A 26101-nucleotide genomic window follows, 5' to 3' on the forward strand; every position below is an offset into this window, starting at 1 on the left:
TTTCCACAGCAGAAGTGTTTAAAAAATAAGCTTTAAACCCAGGAATTAGGGCTCCACACCTACATGTTTAACTACTGCCCTCTGTTGCTTCTTGGCGTTTGGAACAAAACTCCCTTGCCCACTTCCCTCCCTTTGTCTCCCAAGCAACTGACTGAGAGAGATGAAACTTGGCTTCCACTCCCTTTCTCAGATAGTCACATTTTCTTTTTTCCTCTTGATTTATTTATTTAGTACTTTCTCCTCTGGTTATAAACAGCATTTGTTTTTCCCTTTCACTTGGGACAATATTAAAGCATCTTCCAACACACCAAACTTTCTCAGCAATGCGGATTAGGCAATGGACATTATCGGGCCTCAAGTCGTGTCCAAATTTGTCAACATAGCAAAACCATACTTAGTAAAATTGTAAAATCAGACAAATTGTTGATAAGCACTACTTCATGAAGTACTTTATCACTTCTGGGCAGGTAATCGCCAATCAGAGAAATTACGAAGAACAAAATGTACCAGTTCTGATGACTACATTAGTGACATGAAATTAAAACCAAAAATACTTTAGTTCTAGAAGTACTAAGGAGACTGGTTTCAATATGGAAAAAATCAAACCTTCTTCACTAATAATTAAAGAATCCTGTGTGGAATCTGAGACCTAAAGGCAAAATCATTTTATTTGAATTTCTAGTATAATAACGTTTTCAGTATAATAATGTTTGAAATAGTGACTAACCAAACTCAGATGTGAGAAAAGATGGCTTCAGAAATACCAGACAAAAGAAAATGAAAGGTTTTCAGCATTCTCAAGGGGAGACACCAACATTTAATAGCTTCACTTTGGGGTGTACAGTAACATAAAGCTTCTATATGTATATATTTTCTTTACATCCATCATAATATATACTCAGAAGGTTTTTTTCTCTGTGGCACTGATTAGGATTATTGTTTCTGATTTTGCATTTTCATCTCTCTTTTCAAACATAGCATAAGATCATTGCTTTTGCTCATTTCTTATGTTTTACCATACGTAATTAGTATAGGTACTCACAGGACTGTGGGACAGCTGGAGTTACTATGAAGTTGGCGACATAAATTTTGCAGCCAGTCTGACACTGATTTAAAATGCATTTCAGACTGATGAAAGCTGGTGGATTCACAGTCCCCGAGACTGAAGTTCTCTGGTTCTCCACTGAACAAAGAACGCCCGGGGAACTGCAGTGCCCCATAAACTTGCTTCAGCTGTGAGGTGACATTCACCATAAAGAGGCATGTTGGGTAGGTACAGCTGAAAGAACTGGATTATCAGAAAGCCACTCATCACTGAGGTCTGAAAAGAGTAGTTGGATTGCTTCTGTTGTCAGATGAGTCAAATTAGAGCATCTGCATTGTCATTCATTCAACAATAATCTTAGGATTGTTTATTGTTTTTACCCTCAAAAATGCCTAGATTTTTCAAATATGTAAGACTGCTGGAAACTTAAATTTGTTCAGGAAACTTAACTTTATTCAGGACTTTTTACTAACTTGCTGTGCAAAATGAGGCAAGTTACCATGTCTCTGCATGATTTTGTTAATGTTATCTATTAAATAGGGGTTAAACCAGGTGGTGTAGAAGACATCTTCCAACTCTAAAATCCAGACATAGGGTCACAATTTGTCATGAAAGGAAAATCTTACCTAGAATCCCATGGAGATATCATGACAAAGTAGCACATTGTGTTCTGGCTGATTTTTTGGATTGTAAAACATAGTAGACATCTAGAATTAGGAACAAAGACAATCTCATGTGCTTGTCACAATAATTTGCAGAGGTATATCTCAAAAGGGTTTGATTATTTTTGTTCCCATTTTATATGGTGAATGGGCACTTTAGATATTTTCTGTCTTACTCCTCTACAATTTCAATTTGAAAAAAAAAAAAAAAGGGGAGAAAAAGAAGACAACTCGCCCTGTCTCTTGGCAAATAGATAAATGTTTTAAGACTGAGGTCTAAGGAACCAATTCAGAAAAAAATAGCTGTTGGAATTTGCTCTAACAAATCTGGTTCTTTATCATTCAGAAATATTCTCATGCTATGGGTCATGCTATTTGCCTCCAAACAGATTTTTCCAGTTACATAGAACTCGTACTGAAACAAAACTGGAGGAAAAAATATAGCTCAGTAGAGTTGTCTCATTACACAACAGATTTAAACCAGATCTAATGGAATGGTAGGGGAATGATAAGCAGGGCAAGGAAAAGCACAGCTAGGGACACAAAAAGCGTGTGCTCTTTTGGATTCTGACCGCAATCAGGGCTTAGGGTTTTGGAGCATTTGGATTCTTTATGTGAGCCATTTTATCTTGATTTTATTCTTTCTCCCACTCTTAATCCCTTCTGCCCTAATTCACCTAATTCTCTCTCTCTCTCTCTCTCACACACACACACGCACACACACACATACACACACACAAACACACACAAACTCCAACATGCAAACATTTAATTCAATCTACCTGTTTATTCCCTATATCCTTATGTTGTACTCAGGTTGCAGGGAACTTCTATCTCCTCGTGTCACTCAAAAGACAATACTAGCTTCTTGTAAGTGTTGTAAAAACTATAGAAGAAAAATTTTACCAGACAGCCATCTATAATCCCCTTAATTTAACCCATCACTTAAAAAAATTCTCTTCTTTAGACACTAAACACATTGAGGAAATAATGCATCTACCTACAAGAGATGTCAGGCTTAACTGCCTGTGTTCCAATAAAAGTCTATTAGATGAAAAAGAAAAGGAAGAGGGAAATAATGGGCAATGAGAAGTGATTATCAAATAGAGAAGGAAGCCATCTTCAGTGCCAAGTCCTTAACGTGTAAAGGAACGTATGCTATGGGTAGCATTATATTCATGCCCGACTCTCTGAGCCAAGAAGGACCAGGAACCAAGTAGCACAGACCTGTTGTCTATTGAACAGGAAGTGTAAAAAGTAGTTTCTCTGTTTCCTTCGGTGTGTGTAGCAGCGTGCTGTGCATGTAACAGGTTACTGCATATCTTCAAATGAAGAAGATACTCTAGGGGTGCCTGAATGGTACAGGTGACCGACTCTTGGTTTCAGCTCAGGTCATGATCTCAGAGTCATGGGATGGAGCCCTGCCTGGGGCTCCGCACCGAGTTCAAAGTCTGCTTAAGATTCTCTCCCTCAGCCCCTTCCCTCCATATTCTATCTCTCAAATAAATAAATAAATGTTAAAAATAGAAGAAGATACCCTAAATTATGACTCTTTCATGTCTAGATGGGCAGCTGCATGGCTAAGAAGCAGCACTGAATAGTGGAAAGAATTATGGACACTCTGTTGTGTCCAAGAAATCCTCCAACTGGTCCTGTCTCAGCTTCTTCAACTGTGAAATGATAATAACAATGCCTTCCTTACCTGCTTCACAGGTTTGCCATGAGGATCAAGTGAAATAAATAATAGCATGTTTGTTTATTGAGCACTTAGATAACAAACATGCAAAAGATTTCACAAGCATTATCCCAATTAGTCATTAAAATAAACCTATGAAATGAGCAATATTGATCCAATTTTGCAGTTGAGAATAGTTGGTCTCAAAAGAATGAAAATTCCAGAGATCTTAAAGGGAAAAGCAGAGAGATTTGATCCCATGGAGTTTAAGTGACATCTTACGAAGGTGATATGAATGAGACTTCATGTATTCATCGAATACCAACAAGGAGAGTGTTCTGTTCTTCTAGCTTCTTTGTTTTCAAAGGATAATGACATTTGGGGATCATAACTGCACTTCTGCTGATAAAAAAAAAAAAAATTCCACAGCCAAGTGCTAAATTAATAGGACACCAAATCACCAAAGTTTAAGTAGGAAACTCAATGGAAATTTAGAGGAAGGAAATTTCTCCTTTCATTGGTGAAGCCCCTTTTATTTATTTTTATTTTGTTTTGTTTTGTTTTGTCTTCCACTTTCTTTTACCTTCCATTAAAAGGCTAAGGGGAGGTTCTTGCTACTTTTCTTTCTTCTTTGCCCTTGAATGCTGCTAATAATTACCTTCTGCCCGTAATACTGTCCTCTCATTTACCTAAGGATGGAACTTTTTTAAAATTAAAATCTCCAGTAGAAAAGGTGATATTAGGCCATGTAAGGTCCCATCTGCCTTTCAAAATCCGGTTAAGGGCATTTAATTTCTCTTATTCAGGAGAAGATGCAAATAACCCTTTTGACCAAACTGCTATCTAATTAGACCAAGAGCACTAAAAAGTCACTTGCTCTCTACTTGCTCAATGTAGCTCTGAAACAGACAAAGCTGTGTCTGTTCTGGATGTTTTTCCCCCTTAGGTAGATAATTGAAATGCTTCTAGTTTGGCGGCTTAAGCACTAACGTGTCATAGTGATGAGTGTCATAAGATAAATATAGGGATAGCTTCTTACAAATATTTTTTTTCAATCTGGTGTTGCATATGGATGCCTGGAATAAGTAATGTAAACTGGTCTCTTCTAATTTACATTTAAACAGGGGCTTAAGAAGGCTCAGGGAGCACCACTCTGCCTTGAAAAGCTACAGCCTAAAGAGTGACAGGGATTGTCATCTGTATTATAATCATGACCAAGTTCCAAAAAAAAAAAAAAAAAAAAAGACCCTTGTTAGGAATGTATCCATCACTACAGGGGATATCCAAGACTGTGGTGCTCGGACAAAATACGAATCACAGACTAATGCCAAACACCCAAATTACCTTTTTAAAAGATGTAACATTAAAGTAGTGATAAGCTGGGTAATTACAGAGAATTTATGTATCTTTTAACATAATCAATGACATAAAACACTGAAATTTGAAATCTGAAGTCCATCTATTTTAAATTTGCTTCTGAATTTGTATGTATCATCAGAAGGGAAATGAGTGTAGAATGGTTAGATCGGTAAGTATAAACTAAACGTTGATTCAATTTTTGTCCATTGTGAACATTACAAAAGAAAGCAAGAATTTCTTCTCATATTAAATAGAATCTAGTTAACTGCAGGGCATTTGCTAAAACTAATATTAATATTATCTTAGTTAACTTTTCCTATATAACAAGTGCTGGGTAAATAAACCCTGTATGAAATCTGGAATGTAATTTATAATGAATTTGTGCTAATGATATTTAATGTGCCTAGTTAAAATGGAAGCTTTATTGAGAATAAATGTTGCTCATTTACTTCAAAGGGAGTTACCAAACATGTGTAATTTGATGGTAATTGAAGAAATAAAACAATGTTAGCTAATATAAGTATGATTTACAAATTTCCTTATGAAAATGCAGTACGTATGTTATATATTTTTCTTAATTGTTTACTAGACAAAAATTTAAGGCTCTTTGGGCACACCAAAAATTCACACCAACAACTATCTGAGAATACACATTTGTGGTAGGCAGAATAATGTCTCCACCCAAAATGTGTACCCCTTAATCCCCAGAACCTGTGAACATGTAATACTGTTACATAGCAAAAGGGACTTTATAGGTATAATTAAGGTTACAGACCTTAAAATTAACATAGGGAGATTATCAGAATCCAGGATTATCCAGGTGTACCCAATCATGAGCCTTCAAAAACAGAAAACTTCATCCAGATGAAGTCAAAGAAATGTAGAAGAATAAACAGAAGGGATGAAGCCACACAGGAAGTCAATGGGAAGCACAAAGGGCCCCACCTACCCACCTGTGCTGGTTTTGAAGCTGAAGGTCATCTGAGCAGCCTCCAGAAACTGCAGAGGGCTCTTAGACAAATGCCGGCAATGAAATGGTGACTGCTTGGAACTGAATTCTAAGAACCCAGATGAGCCTGGAAACAGCAGATTCTCCCCCAGAGCAGCCTGCATAGAAGGCAACCCTACTGTCACCATAGTTTTACCCCACTGACACCATGTTGGCCTTCTAACCTATAAAACTGTGAGATAGGAAATGTGTGTTGTTTTAGGTCAGTCAGTGTGATAATTTGTTAAGGCATCAGTAAGAAACTACTACATACTGCATTTATATACTACAATATAAATACTTATTAGTCAGTGAATGTTAAAAATGATCAATATTCACTTTCACAGTATAGATCTTCATGGTATCAATATGAACTAGAATTTTGAAATTCTAAAATTCTAGAGGATAAATTCTTTAAGAATTGACATCTGAACTCATGAAATAAAACAAATAGATAAGCAATTTTAAAAATCCGCAGCTTTAAAAAAAAATGAAAACAGATGTCTGCATATTCAACTATAACAAGGGAGCTCACAGTATGATTTTTTTCATTATCCTCAATATTGTGTGATCTTGCTCTCCTCTCTTTTGTTTCCTCCAAAGAACTTTATCATTTTAATAAAACTATAGTTTATTATTATAGCTCATCTTTATTCATCAATGATAAGTATTTTTGAGTAAATTCTAAGAAATTTTAAGAAATAATTTGTATCAGTTCATGCGAAAAAGCTCTAGTTTTAATTAACTGTAGGCTCACTCTGAACCAAAGATGTGACTTGGCTGCTATGACTGTAATGCAACCTTATAGAAAATAAAATGTGAAGACCAAATAATTGTAATAACCACTAATTATTAAAAACATAGTATCTAAAAACAAAATAAAATAAAAACAAAAAATGTAAAAGCAGTAGTATCTAATATATGTTATCCAGTAACTTTTAATACTCTACAGTTAGGTATTAATACCCCATTTTACAGTTGGGGACAGAGGTTCAGAGGCATGTATTAACTTGCTCAAGGTCAAACAGCCAGTTCCTATTGGTATTAGTATTAAAATCTTTCTTGGCATGTCCTTTTTCTTATAACATGGAAAGAACTTCTTGTCCTATTGTATTCTATAAGCATTAGCCCAGCACCTAGTAGGTAATTCTCAGAAACTATATATATATATATAATATATATATATAATATATATAAATATATAGCTATAAATATATAAATATATATTTATAGCTATATATATATAGCTAATGCCATTACAGCCATGATAGTTAAATAGCATGGCTTTTATCCATCTGATAATTTCTGTTAGGATGATAAAACTAAAATATTCTCTCTTTCTAACACACTTGCTATAAATTTGTTCTGCTTTGATCTTCACCTTTGCTTCTATCTGCTTTTTTTTAGCCTTAGTGAAAGCTAAGTTATTAGCAAAAATTTTTTTTTATTTTAGAAATTTGCATTGATTATTGATTTTTGTTGGCATACTCTAATTCTTTTTTAAGATTTTAATTTATTGATGAGAAAGCGAGACAACTAGCAAGGAGAGCAGCAGGGGAGAGGGGCAACAGACTCCCACTGAGCAAGGAGCCCAATGTGGGCCTTGATCCCAGGACCCTGGGATCATGACCTGAGTGGAAGGCAGACACTTCATTGACTGAGCCACCCAGGTGCCCTGACATACTCTAACTCTTAAAGAAGAAAGTGTTCTTATACCAAATATCTTTGTTGTTTTATTCAAAATAAAATATGGCATCCTACACGTCCAGAAGTTCAAGTTCCAGAAACTTCAATTATTTAATTTCAACTTGCTACATTATTCTGCTGCGCCCCCACAGCAAGCTCCACTCTATTCTTCAAGCTTCCACAGACCAAAAGGATATTCTTCTCTCCCTGAAGAAAACAAAGAGCATGGAGTGAACATCATTTTCCCTCTATCCATCAGCATACTTCCCCCACAGAAGAGAGATTTTTCTCTGCTTGATGAAAGCAAAGGGTCCAATATATTCCTTCCTCTGCTCTCACTTAACAATTTGTTCCTATCTTAGCAGTAAGATTTTTTATCTTATATTTTTTGTTCGTATGTGCATTTCCTGTCCTTCTAACTCATCTCAGACCTTCCTGGCTAATCCTGATACCTTTTTCTCCTTTACATTCATTTCCAGTTTATGTCCAAGTCCTATCGATTCCACTTTTCACTCTAAAACATGTCCCCACAACTGCCACCACCTGCATCAAAGCTCCTATCACCTAGCTGTGTGGCATAGTAATTGCTTCCTATTACCTAATCATGTCTCTGTCAAGTAACTTCTCTTTTCTACAGACTTGGAGAGATCCTTCCAGAATGGAAATCAGATAATCTCTCATGCTCTTGGCTACCTCTCAGCCTCTACTTGAGTTACTTTCACCCTCTATGATATACCCTGTAAATATACACCGAACCTTAGTGTATGCTGAACACATCATGCCAAATGCTTTACATGTATCATTTCACTTAGTCCTCACAGACCACTCTGAGGTTGCTATGTAACTTACGCGATCCTCTTAAACATTTCATAAAGTTGATGCAGAACATGGTTAAATAATTTGCTCAAAGAGCCACAGCTAGTTACTGGTAGCTCTTTGTGCAAAACCAAGTAGTTTGGGTCCATAATTTAGCTTCCATTTAGTTTAAAAAATACTTCCTGTTCCTCTTCACTTTCTTTGTGCATCTTCATCCACCCCCACCCCCCAGCCCGCCCCAAGCCACCCTCCTCTCCTTCTTTGCCTGGATGGCCACTTCTGATTCATTGGATCAGCTTAGGCGTTACTGACTCACAGCAGATTTCCCTAACTCCCCAGTCCATCCTGTCATTGGACCATATTCCTTCCTTCCTTGTACTTAGTGTATTATCAGTCACTCACGGTTGTATTTATTCCTTCAGTGTCTATCTCCAGCACTCCACATTTTATCAGCTGATGCCCTTCAAGATACGGGAGACTTGACTGGTTCTCACCATTATGCCCTTAGTGCTTATCACGATCCAGCAAGCAGCCACTCAACAAACATGGAGTAAAAGACTGAAGCAACGCTCCTTCCCACTTTCAACCATATTCTCTCTAATTAACAACCTGATCTCACCACGTGGTATGGTACAAACTGCCAGGACTTTTTGAGCATCACATCTTTTAGCTTTGCCCTCAGAGACAGATTCAATAAAGGTCTTTCTCCTGCTTTAGTTTGAAAATGTCTACGTTGGGACCTAGTCTGGCATGACTTGAATCAGGTCCTATCTCTAGTCTGATTGACTTGCATCAAAGAAGATGTATCACAATGCACTTCTGACTAACTGGACCATTCTGAGAAAGGGGGATATTACACTCTTCTAAGAAGACACTCCCAAATCATGTCCACAACATCTACATATATACGACTAGGTCTCAGAAACTAGTCCAACTGAACTTAATTAAAACAGCGGCAATATAATAACCAATTACTATAAGCAAAGCATGCTGCTAGATGTTTTACCAATGTTATATACCTCATATTGATGATAATCCTGTGAGGGAGGGATCCTTATATGTATTATTATCCTTCACAAATGAGAAATTGACGTTTAGGGAGCTTAACTCATTTACTCAGAATCACATAGCTAAAAATGGCAGAGTGAACTCAAAATTATCTAAATCTAAAGTTTGTTTTGTGTTCTGACCTGCTGAAAATCCGGCCTTGCTAATAGCAAAGCTATTTGAGTATATACAGTGAGCCAAAATTTACTAGATGATTAGGAAAGGATCTACCCAGTAATTATATACCTAGTCTGTAGGACAAAAAAAAATGTATACAAAATATAGCAGGGGTTATCCCTGTCTAATAATAGTGAGGGAGTACATACAAACAAATAAGATTATGAGAACTTGTATTAACCATAGCTATGCACACACAATCATACACAAGCAGGGGCGCCTGGGTGGCTCAGGTGATGGAGCATGCAACTTTTGATCTCATGGTTCTAAGTTCAAGTCCCATGTTGGGTGCAGAGATTACTTAAAAATAAAATCTTAAAAAAAAAAAAAAAAACAAACCACCAAAACATACACAAGCAAACACATAAAAAGTAAACAAAGAATTTTAGGCTGTTCCAACACAGTGCTTGTTGTGCATGGCCTGCCCTTGAGGTTGAATAGACCCTCTCTCAATATGGCATGAAAGAATAAATACATATATCAATCAGAAAACCATAATTAAATGCACAAATTTTAATTTTCATAGTTGAAAAATTTATTTAATCCCCAAAAGTATTGTATTCTAAATCTACTGAAGATAAATCTTTATAAAAGAAAATACAAATTGAATTTCACATGCTGACACTCTTTATTTTAGGGATTCAAGAATAAAAGATAAAAGAAACTAATTTTCTGTAAATCCTGATGCATTATCAAAATGGTACATTAAATTTTTTATATTAAATTATTTAACTATTTAGCACATTATAAAATTTAAAATGACATTTCTGTTTTAAATGATTACAAGGCGTTGAATCTGAATATAATTTAATAAAAGTATGCAAAACGCATTACCATATGAAGTCAATCTGATCAATTTCATAGTACTACATATTATGATGTAGAATACTATTAAAAATGTATTAACATAGTTCCCTTCAAAGCATTTTTTTCTCTCCTATTGGGCATATGACCGAATGCTTTAATTTATTCTCTAAACATTATCTCGACACTATTGATTTCTGTAAATGTTTTTAGGATTATTTAACTATAAAACATTTCAAGTTTTTAGTTTTATTAAGTATGTGATACACAATTAAACTATATGATTCTGTTAGATATCTTAGCATGTTCCCGTAATTAGACCACAGAAGTATTTATAAATTGTAATTTACTCTAATTCTGAGGTTTTTAACAAATGAGGTGAAAATAAATTTTAAAATCTGAGAAATGTAAAGGAAGTTTCCCCAGCCATGATTACTTCTCCTTTCCCACGAACTGGCCTCCTTTCAGTCTTTGCAGGACATCATGCTCCTGGTTCAGGCCTCTGCCCTTGCCATTCCTGTGTCAGCATGTTCCTCCCAGACACAGCAACATGACTTGCCCTGCACTTCTTTCTGGGCAATACTCAAAGATTACATATTAGAAAGACTTCACTCACCATCCTCTGTAAATAGTACCTCCACTATACCCGCAGATAAGATAGAGGATGCCTGGTTACACTTAAGATTTCAGATAAACCATAACTAATTTTTTAGCATAAATATGTCTCCCCAAAATTCATGGAATATATCTATAGTAAAAATTATACATTGTTTATCTGAGATCCAAATTCAACCAGGTGTCCTATAGTTTTTGGCTAAGTCTGGTAACTCTACCCCATACCTCAATCTCCTTATCCCACTTTATGGCACTTAGCATCATGTAATATATTACATGTTTGCCTTTTTATTATTGTCCATCTTTCCCACCAGATGTAAGCTCCATGTTGGCAGGGATGTTTGGGCGGCTTCCTCCTGTGTCTGGCACGTAGCAGGCATGCAACTAATGCTAATTTTAGAAATCAGTGAATAAGCAACCTAAATCTTACAAATTTACCTCCTAAACATTTGTATCCTAATAACTCCTGCTCTAATCAAGGTCCTGGACCATCATCAGTCTCCCTGCTTTCAGCCCTGCTGTTCTGAGGCCCATTCTCTGTAGAGAGACATATTGATTGTTCTAAAACACAAATCTAACTAAACAACTCCCATGCATAGACTGTTCAACAGAGTCCTATCAACTAGAGAAAAAAAATCCATGCACTTTAGCATGGTGCCGATGGTCTTCTTCATGCTATTCCCACCTCTCTCTCTATCTTATCCGCCACAGCCCTCCAATAGGTTCTTCCATAACCTACCTCTCTTCACACCTCCATGCCATCAATGCACTTAATTCTCCCCATAGTACTTTCTAACCTTTTTTTTTTTCCATCTAATTTTTTTATATCCTTAAGGACTCATTTTAAGTATCATTCTTCTCCAGGAATCCTTCCCTTACATGCTTAGGCTGGACGTGTGTGTGTGTGTGTGTGTGTGTTTCCATAGCTGTCTGTGCTTAATTATGTCACAGTATAATTTGTATTGTATTAAAGCCACTTATATGTTTCTTCAACCAGAATTTAAATACTCAAATAAAAGGACAGTGTGGCATTTATCTTTGATTCATGGCACCCACCATAATGCATTGCACAGTCTTCCACCGGTGTTTGTTAAACTAGATAAATTCAACTAGGTCATTCAAATTAAACAGATACTCAAGTATATCAGATGCAGAATTCTTTTTTTTTTTAATTTTTTTTTTTTTTTATGATAGTCACAGAGAGAGAGAGAGAGGCAGAGACACAGGCAGAGGGAGAAGCAGGCTCCATGCACCGGGAGCCCGATGTGGGATTCGATCCTGGGTCTCCAGGATCGCGCCCTGGGCCAAAGGCAGGCGCTAAAGCGCTGCGCCACCCAGGGATCCCAGATGCAGAATTCTAAACTGAGGTTATTGAAAGATCTATAATGCCCAGGGGCTCTAATAAAAAGAGATATCAGTAGTTTTTCCAAAATAAAAGGAAACACTCTGTGAATAGGCTATATCCAGAGATGGCAAAAGGTCCAGATCAGTGAGGTAATAAAGTCCAGAATGTGGCCATAACCATGGGACTAAACAGAAAAGAGTAGAGTCTCAGAAGGAATTTAATCATGAGCGTATTGTCAAGTGGATTGGCAATGGCAGAAATGCTGAGATCCACAGCAGGAGATGGTATGGAAAGTAAAGGTATTAGACTGGTACTAAAACGATCGGTCTCAGTGCCAGTGACTCCATGAAAAGAGTAGATATTAGCATTTAGGATTGGAAGGTCCATTAATGTTGGGTTTCAAGTAAAGAGAAGCAGAGTGACAGGAGTTGGCTAGTGGTATACTATCTGTCAACTGGACACAAGGGACAGGTTCATCCTATCCATCCGGGCTCAAGAAAACAGCTATGAGCAAACTAGGCTTCTGTGGGATAAATTCAATAAGAGAGTAAGTGAATCGTCTCACAAGAATACATTTTGATTTTTTTAAAGTAAGTCTCATATTGATCAACACAGTACATTTTCTACCCAAATTTCACAGTATTTCTATAATCTCCCATAGAACAAAATCCCTTTTACCTTCTCCAAAGAGAAGGCTGGAGTAAGCCTACCTGCACCAGAGGTTCCTGCCTGGGGTCGGGAGATCTCAGATGCCCAGTGGGAAGATGTGGTACAGAAGGCCCTCCAAGCTCGGCAGGGAGCCCCAGCCTGGAAGTGACTATCCTAACAGCTGCCTTATCTCCCTGCATCCAGGCCAGAACCAGCACAGGACTGAACACATCCCTGGTTGTAATGTCCATCTCCATCTTCCCCCTCTCCCTTTCCACATCAAGGCAAATCAGACTTCTTCTCAGAGACCCACTTTATTCAGTTCTATACATATGGGGACATCAGCCCAAGCCCAACCCATCTTAGCACGTATCACTCTGTGGAGAATAAAGCACCCTATGTACACACACACAAAAAAATAATAAAAATAACCAGGATGGAGTCAGGACAGCAAAAAGAAGGAAAATGAATGAGGAGAAGAGAAAGAGAAACCCACAAAAAAGACATTGTAGAAGAAGGAGTTGTTAGCTCTCTTTAGTGCCTAGACAAGCTCTCATCTACAAGGTGGCTCATGGCCCCTATCTTCTCCTATTGGAGAAACCTGAGTGACAAAAAGAGAAGATTCTCTAATGACAGGTTGACAGTTTAGGCCTCTACTCAGTAATTCATAAACCTTTCTTCACAACTTGCAGGGAAGCTTTAGAAATTGCTTGGGATTTCTATGTCCCCAGCTCCCATTCCTATTGAATCTGAATTTCACACGCAGATTTTAGGACTTTGTATTTAGAAATCTCTCAGATTACCATGTCATTAGGTGTGGTCCTTGTTTGGGAATTACTACTCTAGTTTATGTCAGTGCTGGGCTACTGGAAGGTTCTGATGACATGTTCTCCCCAAATCCTAAACCCTCTTCACCTGATGGTCTCCCTAAGACTGATGTCATCTTTTACCAATGTCCTAGGAAACTGTAGTTGCCCGAAGAACTTTTTCAATTCACAGCTACACAAAAACTTGTTTGAAAAAGAAACAACGAGGGATGCCTGGGTCCCTGGCTCAGCTGTTGAGCATCTGCCTTCAGCTCAGGGCGTGATCCTAGGATCTGGGATCGAGTCCTACATCGGGCTCCTTCCAGGAAGCCTGCTTTTCCCTCTGCCTGTGTCTCTGCCTCTCTCTCTCTCTCTCTCTCTGTCTCATAAATAAATACAAATAAAATCTTAAAAAAAAAAGAACAACGGAAGTATTCCACTATGACGCACAATTTTCTCTCTTTCTGGTTCTCTCGTTTCTTCTATTAGACTCAATCAGTTAACAAGAATCAATAAAATAAATTCACACAGTATTTCCCCAGTCAGGAACTTTGCTGTTTTTTGCTCTTGTTTTTATTTTTGTTTTAAAAAGGCTCCCTGTACCTCTTACTCCACTTCCCTACACAGCTTTTTCATCCTATTAGAGGCCCAAAAAGTGGGTAATCTATTTCCACAAAAAAAAAAAACACCTGAATTAAAATAACTTTCCAGAAAAATATAATCTTCAAAAAGTCTATTAAATAAAGAATGTTCAATAGGAAAAGAAAAATATAGTGTCCCTGAGAAGTCGGAAAATGAGGTCCGTGGACTGCAAGATGGAATCTCCCACCAGATTGCTGTTCAACTTAATTATGGTTTAAGATGTGCACATGTGAAATTAATATTTGGGATCCTGGTGATTTAAAAAATGGCAATTGGCCACCATTTGAATTCAGTCTTGTAATCCATCTTTTCCCATGAAACAACTAAATACAATATGATATCAGTACTCAGATTTCTGGAGACAGAAAGCAGTGGACCCACTTTTCAAAAAGTAATAATGCATATGTAACTTGAATACAAAAGGGGAGATTACATTAATACCAAGGGGGAACTACAAAGGTTCCATCGTTTTAGTCCCAAACCAAGAAGAAATCCCCACTTACTTCCTTAGGTCTATTAGGAATGTCATTACACATAGACCAATGTCACATTTTTACAACATTCTCTGAGCCTGTGCTATATTCACGTATGTCACAGCTTTGGGTGGTGAGAAGTACAGATGAAATTCAGGATGAGGGATCCCTGGGTGGCGCAGCGGTTTGGCGCCTGCATTTGGCCCAGGGCGCGATCCCGGAGACCCGGGATCGAATCCCACGTCGGGCTCCCGGTGCATGGAGCCTGCTTCTCCCTCCGCCTGTGTCTCTGCCTCTCTCTCTTTCTGTGACTATCATAAATAAATAAAAATTAAAAAAAAAAAAAGAAATTCAGGATGAGACCTAGACTAGTTTGATTGAAGTTGCACTGATAATACCCCATATTTACCAGCCACTCCTCCCCATTCTTGCTAACAGTATGCAGGGACATATGCCCCACAGAAATAAACAAAGTGACTGTCCTTTCCAAGCCTCCATTCTGGCCCAAAGAAGTTCTGAGTCCTGCTTTCTAAGTCTCAGCATCTCTTTTCCACAAATGTCTAAGACAGGACTCCCTTCTCCCATGTCCAACAAATCTCTGCTAGGGAACCAACACATCCTCTTGGAACTTTCTGGCTCCTCTCTATCAGACACCTTCTGTGGGGATCATTCAATTTCATCCTCTCCATTCAGCCTTGTGACTCACAGGGAAGAAGCCTGGCATAGTTAGAAGGACTTCAAAGTTGGGATTGACTCCATTACTCTCTCATGGCCGTGTAACCTTGAGTAAGATACTTTATTACACTGGAGGCTTTTTGTTTCTCTGCTTGTTTACCTAGATAAATATAGGTACTTTTTTAAAAAAATTTTTTTATTTTATTTTTTAGGTACATTTTATTTACAGGATTGTAAGTATCAAATGAGATATATATATATATATCCAGAACTGGGACTACCACAGAAGACATAGCTGGTAAATCATTTTCCTGCCACTGCCAAGATCCTAGAACAAAGTCAATGCCAGTGGGGTTGTGTTGTGCTGATGAACCCACCAGGTATTGACAGAGTGCTGATTCAAGCTGCCTCTGCTTCTGTGGCAAGATATGGCCACTTCACCCTCTGAGCCTCATCTCAGATGTATCTCCTTTGCTCATTTCTGTGTTCCTACCACACTGGCTTTCCTTAAGTTGGAACATTCTGAGTTCTCACTTTCTCCAGATTCTTGTGGAGACCTTTCTCTTGGCTATTCCTTGTCTATAGCTCTTGTAGTGTGACTACTCTTTGTCTTCAGGTCTCATTTGAAATATCATTCCTTCAGAGAAGATTTTAATGACTATCCTTACCTAAAGGAAGTCCTTTGTATTATTTTTATTCCAGCATCTACTCTTTTTTTTCCTAACTCATCACAATTGTAATGACTTTATTTATTTGATTGTATAAAATAATATAGTCTACTTGAAGATCTTTGTATACATCCAGAAAAGTACCCGGTGCATAGCAGATATAAAATAAATATGGTATTTGTTGAATGAATGAATGAACAAATTATTGTCATTTCACAACTGCCTCTTGTTTTGTTTTGTTTTAATTCAATTTATGTAACGTATAACATATTATTAGTTTCAGGGACAACTGCCTCTGTTTTTAAGAAGCTCTTTTGGCTGCATTCCCACTTAGATGAAGTACTGGTAGGCATGGATTCTTTTCTTAGCTTCGAGGAAAGATATTGTGAAAAAATAAAGGAAATAATAATATTGTGAGGGTCTCTTACTAAGTCATAAATATATAATAATTATCTGTGGTAATATTTTCATTAGTCAGAGAACAAGAGGCTCAATATTATAAGAGACATGGTACCTTCACCTCCTTTCGTTTTGGTTACCTCAACTATAAAATTAGGGAAGCAAACAAATGTGCATTGTGCACATTTTGAAGATTAAATAGGTTTATACATACAAAGTACCTTAAATGGTACCTGGAACACAATCAGCTCTAAAAATGGCATTTCCAGATTTGCTGGTTCAGTCTATAGCAAAGACAATTTCAAGTTAACTGGTTAATTCATCTCACTGAAGCCAGATGTGGGGAAACACAGAATCTATGCTGCACTGATCAACAGGGCCCTGCTGTCATACACAGGATTAAAGAAAAGTCTCTAATTTCTATTTAGTGATAATTAGTATAATTTAATACTTTTATTACCTGACAAGATGAAAATTTTGTTCCACTGAAATCCCTGCAGAGATTATATCCTCAAAAAGTTTTGGGAGGAAACTGTATTTTCACCACCAACATGTGCCTATCAAAAAGGGTTTTAAATCCATGCTGACCAAACTGATCAGAGATAACAAAATATTTACAGATATTCTGGTCAAATGGACACCAAAGCTTCCTGGATAAAATCCATGCCAGTTGGATTTATGGTAATACATAAGTCAGCAAGTCCCTGGATTTGTCTGTTATGCTTTCTGCTATGTATTATCACGACCCTTGAAAAAAGATTCATTTCAGTACGACAACTGGTAAGATTTTTATGTGAATCCACTACAAATTCAGAATTTTGAACTGACAATAAACTCGACGTGTCTGTTCATAAAGATAAAAAGTTAAAAAAATGTTAGTGGAAAACTAAAAATAGCAAATGGTCCCATATTTATATCTCAGTAGTCAGAATACAAATAAACATCCTTGGTGAAAACACATCAGTGCTTCCAATTAAGGCAATATAATTGCATGCTTTGAAGTGGAACAATGGAAAAATCTGACAATCCATTGTATTAATATGAGACACAGACTTTAGAGACATATAAAAAATAACATTTAATCTTTGTGAGGCATCTGCTTCTATATACATTTTGCATAACATTTATGCATTGTGTGTAAACACACACATTAGATAGATAAATAGATAGCTGGATAGATAAACATATGTTAAAGAGCTAGATGAAATCTGGTGCAACCTTCTAATTCACTTTAGTAAGCCATTTCGCTGTTACTGCTGCAAGTTCTATTGTCTTCTAGAGTTTCATTATTTTCAAGAGGCTGATAGAAAGGCTTTACACATTTATACTCAATTAATTTACTTACCTGGCACGGATCTCAAATGACCGATGTCTGGGTAGAGGACAGAGTCCCAAATAAAGTAGGAAGCAGCGTAAAAGCTGAGAGCAATGCTTTTTCTCTTATGTATGTCTTCTTCCAGTGTTTTATTTCATTTGTAAAGTGGAGTGCAATATACAACCACTGAAGAAAAAAAAATAACAAGTCTACTAACAATCTTATTTAAACAATTATTTGGAGTATACAATTGTTTTCCATTTCTTCATGAGATTGCATAAAACTATTATTTAGTGATCAGTTTCCAAATATCGCTGTTTCCTTTCTTTGCTCTCTAAAACAACCTAAACAAAACTAAACAGTATGTGCAAATTTCTTTGTTAAGATTCTTGGTCTCTGGTCTGACTCTGCCTACAACAGTATTTGGTTCATTTAAATTTAAGCAAAAACATCTCTTAAATTTCCTCATCAAGAAAGACCTGAACACACAGATAAAGAAAACTAGGAGGGGGATGCATTGAAGGTAACTACTTAGGTGAATAAATTGTTAATATTCCAATACCGACATTTGCAATTTATAGACCTTTATAAAACTCCATTGCAAGATGGGTTATATGCTAATGGTTATATAATGTAAGAAGAAGATTCATTAGAACATTTTGGTCTAGATCTGGAAATGAAGCGGAGAGGAAAGAGGAAGGCAGTCAGTTATGGAAGAGAGTAAGCAATTAATCACAGTTGCCTTGCACTCATCACAAATAGATCAGTTACAATTAGTTACAATTATAATCAGTTACAATTTAATTCCAATTCCGCAACCTGGGCCACAATCACAACGAATTCTTAATCACAACAAATTCTCTTCCCACCTTTTTCTGAGTTTCTTTAAGAAAAACCTTAAGCTCCTTTGTAGTACATAAAATTACTTCTCCATAATATCTGAACCATCTTCCATCAGAATTGAAAGCCCCATAATGTAAACATGCTATAATATTCCATGTTGCAATAATTTTCTATAATGTAAAATGCTATGAGATGAAATTGACTTATACATAATCTACACTGTTTTTGTCATGAAGTAGTCAATGTTGTGGATGTAGATTCTTTAGCAAAATGCACTGCACTGACCTCAGAGATGTCCTGCATCTAATATTTCTGAGTATTTCACAAATGTATCTTTGAAACTCCTTCTGGTACTCAAGATCTAAGTTTCAATCTGACAGTCCTAAGAATGAAATTGAAATATCCATCACTACAACTGATATGCAAAAGGCATGCTCTCTGTGCATTCCCATGTACACAGTTCCTGCCTTGCCAGGAACGCTTTGGTAACTGGACACTTTTGGGTCTCCCTGTCCCTTTTGTCAACCTGTAACAACACAGGATAAATCCATCAACAGAATTTTGAGACCAGGTTTTAAAAACTGAGTAGGAAACGTAACTGATCAGTAATTAGTAGCCACCATCCAAAAAAATGAATCAAGAAGTAGCATTACTAAGGAATTAATTTAACTTCTAAAAAATATATATATATAAATAAAAGATTTAGAATTGAGCTATACTTTCTCTGCTCTGATTATACCTCATATATCATACTGAATTTAGATGTCTCTTCAACACAAATTATTTGGCATATATATATTACATATTACATACATATATATGTATATTACATATACATAATACATATATGTATATGTATATGTAATTATATATACGTATATGTATAAGTATACGTATATGTATTATGTATAACCTAGAGGAAAAATCATTGTTTTTTACAAATTTTTAAAAATTGGTCATTCTTTGGTATCACATGTTGCTGAAGATATATTTTAAAGAAGGAATATTTATTTTTTTCTTAAGAAAGAAAGATAAAGGAAGTTAAAGTTTACCAAAAATACAATGTGGGAGGTATGCAAGTAATATAGGAGAAATTATCAATTGTCAAATGACATTATTGTGCCAGGAAAGTTCAACATTTACCATTTTTCCCTTGACTTCCTGTACAACTTTTCAGGGGTTAAAAGCTTTAGGGTTCAGACTCTAACATTGGGAAATCATTCTGCTGGTTCATTTAGGGATCTTTGTAAATTCTGAGAGACATTTGAAGTGTTATGGCAGGTTGAGCGTCAGGTATTTGAAAGCTCTGCACTCCTGGGTGAAGCCATTTCAAATACTAAGATGGAATTATAGTGAGTAAAAAATAATAACACATTAACTTTTAATTCATTGTTGTTTTAGAGTGTGAAGGCCTCTGAGAGCTTTAACAAAAGACCACTAAGAATAACATGCTTGAAATACACTCCAAAGAAGAAGAAAGTAAACAATGAACCTCAAATAGTTCAAGGCAAGGCACACTTACAGCATGCAGGACCAAAAATAAAAGTCTAAAGAGAAACTAAAAAGCTTTGAGACTGGCCTTTAGGATGGTGCATATGAGAAGGGGAAGAATTTCTAGCTAAAGCCTTTCAAGATCCAACAGATTATACTTTTTGATGGCCAATAGTATCATTCTGACCTTGACTGCTGCTGTAGGAAATAGCGGGGCATTCAAATATGGCCATGCATTTGCTCCACGTCAGTCAGGCACTGAGGATAATGATGGCCCAAGAATAGAGGTCCTTTTGCTATATTCTTTGTTCTCTGTGGGAGGAAAATCTGAGAAAGATTTTCTATTATACCCCAAATAGCATTCTTTCTGGCAGTCCGTAATAGTGGGGAAAAGGAAGAGAATTATTAAATGAGGGAAAAAGTTTACCTAAGAAAATATGTACATAAAGAAACTTCAGTTTATCACATGACAATATCATTTAGGAGTCTACTAGGCAATTTATGTGAATGTATTAAATTCTAAAAACATTCAGAGGTGGGAACTGTTATTTCTATTTTGTAGACATGAAAACAAGGATGGTGGAGAGTGGTAAGCCATTTGCCCAAAGACACTCAGTGACTGAGTGGTGGAGGCCAGGTTGCACCAAAGCCTATTGAGTTCAAAGTCCCAGTCTTTAACCAACGTGTATTTCTACCCATTATTAAATCTTAAGAGTTGTGGGATCATCTCGAATAAGTCCTATCATTTCATCTACCCATCTCAGCAAATATTATCCAGAAAATCTTGAATTCCACTGTATGCTATAGGGACACAGCTGACCTCTAGGTGGTTATTAAGAATTTGCCTATGAAGGGCATACTATCAAAGCTGCACCCAGCTCTTCTACCAATTAAGTTACAAAGGACCTGAGTGATAACCTCATTTCACTCAAACAAAAAGATTGTAACTCGACTGCCTAGTGAACAGAACTAAACCGCAGCAATCCATCCAGTATATGAAAAGTTTCACTCTTTAAACCGTAGAAATGACAGAAAAACTCCACAATCGTATGTGAGGAATATCCCACTGATGCAATTTTCAAATGAGGACCACCTTCTTAAAAAGCCAAACTCTTTGCAGAGATTGTTTTAATGCCAGTTATCAAAATAATTAAGGATGCCCGCACCTACAATAATCAAGTAAAGTAGAACATTAAATTTCCACTTATTGGGGCATTATTTCAAGTGTTTACAATGAAATAATTCTGTCCTCAAAATTGATCCACTGATCTAGTAGAGAGCCCTTACCTAAAATCACATTAATAATTTAATTTTCTGCAAAATGAGAAAATACTGTCTTATACAAACACCTCTTTCCATAATAGTATGAAAAGTATGATTTTAAAAATCGAGTCCTAAATATCCTAGCTATAGCTGGATAAGCTTTCAAACCTGAAATGATATGTGAATTCTGAGAAACTCTCAATTTGAACTCAATAAGATTAACCATTCACAATAGAAAGCCATTTCAAATGCAGCATTTGGGAAGGATCATCCATCACAGGGACTAGCACATTCTCCATGCTAGACTGAAGCTTGGAACTTAATGGGAAGTTACTGACAGCGTTCGTCTTCACAGCTGCCCCTGAAATTTGTTAACAAGTCAGTTCTTTTGACAGGGAGATACTAGAAAAAAAAATTCGTAATATCCCAATGAACACAATACTAGAAATGAAATTCCCTAAAAATAACTACTCCTTCGATCCTTTGAACTAAGTAAAAAGGCCTTTAAGAGGTCATCAACCAAGTGTGTTTAACAAATCTTAGCCTTATGGTTTTAAGCATCTTTAATATAACTATTTCTAGCCAATAGTAAAAAGAATTCAATGTGTCAAAATTTCCAAATTCTTCTTTTCCAAATTGCAATTCTCACATGGCAGTTCTATCATCAATTATGCCATCAGCAGCCTTTTAAAATGCAGATAGTGTAATAACATTAACCATGTTGACAATTGTCAAAACAATCTTCTATGATAGTACTACTGATCCTTTTTCTTTTTCTTTTTTTTTTTTTGCAGATGAGTAAACTGAGGTTCTGAGACATAAAAGAACATGCCTAGATTATACTGCTAGGTATTGGCAGAATGACCAAGTCTTTTCCATTTAAGTAAAGACCTATTTTTCCATAGAGATAGAGAATTAGCCTTAGAATTGAAGTGAGAATAAATGAATTTTTCTATTTTAATGCAAATTAACAATAGTACCTTTTAAAGACTTGTAAGTACTAGAGTAAAAGAGTTAAAGCTAAGTTTTCTCACAGGCGTTTTGCATACACACACACATAAACATATACAGAGAAAAGAGAAAGAATTCTGAGAAACTCTATATAAATATGTATACATTAAGCAAGTCATTGCTCAATAGATGAACAGGTGACTTCCTTTGTAGAAACTCCTAAAGACTGGAATAAATTCTCTGTCAAAATTCTGACCACACTGCCACCATCACCATACTCCTCACCAGCACTTCACCATTCCCTAAATTTCCACCATGAGTCATATTCTTGAGTTGAGGCATCAAAGACTCTTGTTAAAACTACTATGTGAGGCTGGGAGTGTATCACATTTAGTCATTATAAGTCATTAATATCATTCTACAATCCTGTTTAATTAACTATAATCATCTACCAGGTTCTTGAAGAACTAGATTACCCAGAACAAGAACAGGTATGTTTGATACTAGAGGATGGAGGAGGAAAAAGGTAAAGAACTCTCATAGGCTTGTCATTCCTAAAACACACATTTGAATTTATCCTGCTGGGTTCTCCTCAGAGATGAGGAAAATGGCCAGTGAACACATTAATGTGCACAACATTGTAATCAAACAGCTATTTTCACATTCTGCAGTGTATGGAATGGCTTGTCCTCAGCAGAGCCCTGCCTCCCCACAATGACACTAGACTTTTCACTCCTATGGGGTTCTTTCTTATGGTGCCACCCCATACACAATTTTACACAGCCCGTTTTCTGTCTCCTTTACTTCTTTCAAGTTCTATTTTCCATTGCTCTTCTAACAGGGAGCAAATGAAGCAGAAGTGGCAGCTAAAGGTACATTTTTCCTTTATAAACAGTAATTGCATATTTGTGGGTAAACAATCACCTAAATATCAAAGGCAGGTCCAGGACTGGTGCCAGGTGTAATAGCATAGCACATACCAAAACAGCTCCCGGAATCACAAACACCCTATCACAGACTCTTCTCTGAAAACTCCTCCTGACCCACTCTATATTTAAAGAGAGTGTGGAAAAAATAGAGGATAGTGATTTGGAACACACATTATTTTAAAATGCATTTTAATAACAATTTCAAGATTGAAAGGGTTATGTTTATATGGTTTTCTCTAAGTTTGTCCATATATTCTCATTTATCTGCATTCCAATGTCAAGAAATAAAAGATTTACCAACAGTCCTAAAAAATATTTTCCCTAAGAACACTGCTGAGGCCATGAAACCATCCACCATGTTCACCCACATCTGCTCAAGCCATGACAAGTCAAGATTCTACAGGCTTAAAAACTTTTCACTTAAAAAAATGTATAGTTTTGTCCTTTAAAAAAAAAAAAGCCTCCTCTCAAATAGTTACAATCTTCTAGAAACCCCATATGAAAAACCTGAGAAGTACTGAGAACCCAAAGAATAGATGAGAAAAGAGCAAGGACAGCTCACAAAAGAGGAAGCACAACTAGAATGAAAACATGGGAAAACTGTTCAAAACTATTTAGGATTTCCATTAATTAAAAAAAAATCAAGTAAATCAAAGAGAAATCATCTTTAATCAATAACTTATTAAAAAGATAAATTTCTTTCTTTCTTTCTTTCTTTCTTTCTTTCTTTCTTTCTTTCTTCTTTCTTTCTTTCTCTATTATTTTTTTTTATTTATGAGACAGAGAGAACACACACAGAGTGAAAGGGAAAGGGAAAGGGGAAAGCGGACTCCCCACTGAGCAGGGAGCCCAATGCAGGGCTTGAACCCAGGACACTGGGATCATGACCTGAGGTGAAGGCGGATGCTTAACCAACTGAGCCACCCAGATGTCCCATTTAGTCAATAACTTTTTAATTACGCAAAATAAAACATAGATGAGAGCACAAATTTCCAAAGGCTATTTTGGTAAATAATTTAATAATATGCGTCAAGACTATGGGAAGTAGGCTTTGAACTCAAAGAAATAAACCTAAACGTGAGAGACTAAAAGCATGTTTATAAAAATTGGTCTATCATTTGTCCTAATATTTGAAACCTAGAAATAATCTAACATCTAACGATAGAGGAAGAGGTATGTAAATGGTGTTGTAGCTACTACATTGTATTATTAGGTAAAAATGAGATGAAAATAGATTGGTGAATGGGGATAACTGTAGAAAGAAGTGAAGTGATAGGTCTGTGAGTTCATGATAGTCTCTTTAAAAACAATGAGAGACATTCTTAACCTACAGTTTTAAAAGAAAGGAAATAGCTTTTGTTGGGAGAAAAAATATATGGAAATACAGCAAAATGTGCATGATGAATAATTTCTGAAAGACTTAACTTTTTAGAGCAGTTTTAGATTTACAGTAAAATTGAGAGAAAAGTACAGAGATTTCTCATCAACTATCAGCCATACAAGTATGGAGGAGGCCACACTTGTATGGCCTCCCCCAATATCAACATCACTCACTGGAATTGCATATTTGTTACCAAAGATGAACCTATATTGACACATCGTAACCACCAAAAGCCCATAGTTGACCTAAGGGTTCACTCTTGGTGTTGTATAGTTAATGGGGTTTAGACAAACGTATAATGACATAGATCCATCACTTCAATACCATGTGGAATATTTTCACTGTCCTAAATATCCTCTATGCTCTATACATTCATCTTTCCTCCCCCTGACTCAATGATCTTCTTGTCTCCATAATTTTGCCTTTTTCAAACTACCATATACTTGAAATCATGTAGAATTTAAAAAAGAAATTAGGATCTATATTGATAATAAAAACCAATCCCCTGTACAAAAACATTACCCTTTGCACAAGACCTCTATAAAGCATGAGGATTCCTCCGTGAAAGTATAGCAGATATTGGTAAAGTAAAACCTCCAGGAAGATGGAGAAGGCTGATATGTTGATAATGATAGTTCAACTCAGAACACGAGAAGAATAATTTGTTAGAGAAGTACTACAAGTGAAGAAATGGTTTCTTTTCACAAACAAAACCCTTGGGAAACAAATATCTGCCTTTGGCAATGGAACACCTTGACAGACTGACTCAGAATCAAGACTGGAATGTGGACAAGGAAGAGAGGGGGAGAACAAAGGAGAGGAAGAACCAGAGAGCTATTCAATCACTGAATCCTTCAGAAAAAAAAAAAAAAAAAAAAGAATGCTTCCTATACAAAGTGAAAGAAAGAAAGAAAAGAAAGAAGACAGACAAATGAAGATCTATAAAACGTTTCTGAGAGGACTCTATTTCTAATATGAGAATACTTTGGTTGCTTCTCATCTGAAAGGACGTCTATTGTTTTCCAGCTTTTCAGTATATTTTGGAAAGGAACCATGACCTGAGGTATTGTTGTCTTTGGAGATTAAGAGAAATGCAGTCCTCTGCTATCATTCTTCTGATCCTCCCCAATTATAACCAGTTGCAGGCAGTTATGTGTGGCCTTTGCAGTTTGGTGACTACTAAATAATTGGAGTTGAGATGTCAAATATTTCCCTAATGAGCTCAAGGTCCAAAGTAAACCCTGAACTGCAATCGCAATAGTGAAGCATTGCAATGTGTCTGCTTCTGGATGGGTTGGAGCTGTTATGCCTCCAAAAACATGTGCATGATTGCTTGGGGAAAAATAAAGAAAGAGCAAAAATGAGGATAAAGAAGAAAGGAATCTCTTTCCATAATAA

At 36.4% G+C, this 26101-nt stretch overlaps 1 long non-coding RNA gene across 14 annotated transcripts in view; it reads right to left on the reverse strand.

The window, feature by feature from the left end:
- LOC112640998 (uncharacterized) overlaps positions 1–26101 on the reverse strand; it is a 297942-nt gene that overhangs the window by 88270 nt on the left and 183571 nt on the right. For 10 of the 14 annotated variants that reach the window (XR_007411560.1, XR_007411563.1, XR_003124408.3 and 7 more), the window contains 4 exons: positions 17876–18031; positions 7446–7622; positions 5695–5848; positions 1672–1752 (listed from right to left, as the gene is read on the reverse strand). This is a non-coding gene — a long non-coding RNA (uncharacterized LOC112640998). Of the gene's footprint in view, positions 1–1042; positions 1289–1671; positions 1753–5694; positions 5849–7445; positions 7623–17875; positions 18032–26101 lie in introns of all 14 variants that reach the window. The other 4 variants (XR_007411561.1, XR_007411558.1, XR_007411557.1 and 1 more) reach the window with 3 other exon arrangements.

This window comes from Canis lupus, chromosome 6, assembly GCF_003254725.2.
Source record: "Canis lupus dingo isolate Sandy chromosome 6, ASM325472v2, whole genome shotgun sequence".
NCBI lineage: Eukaryota > Metazoa > Chordata > Mammalia > Carnivora > Canidae > Canis > Canis lupus.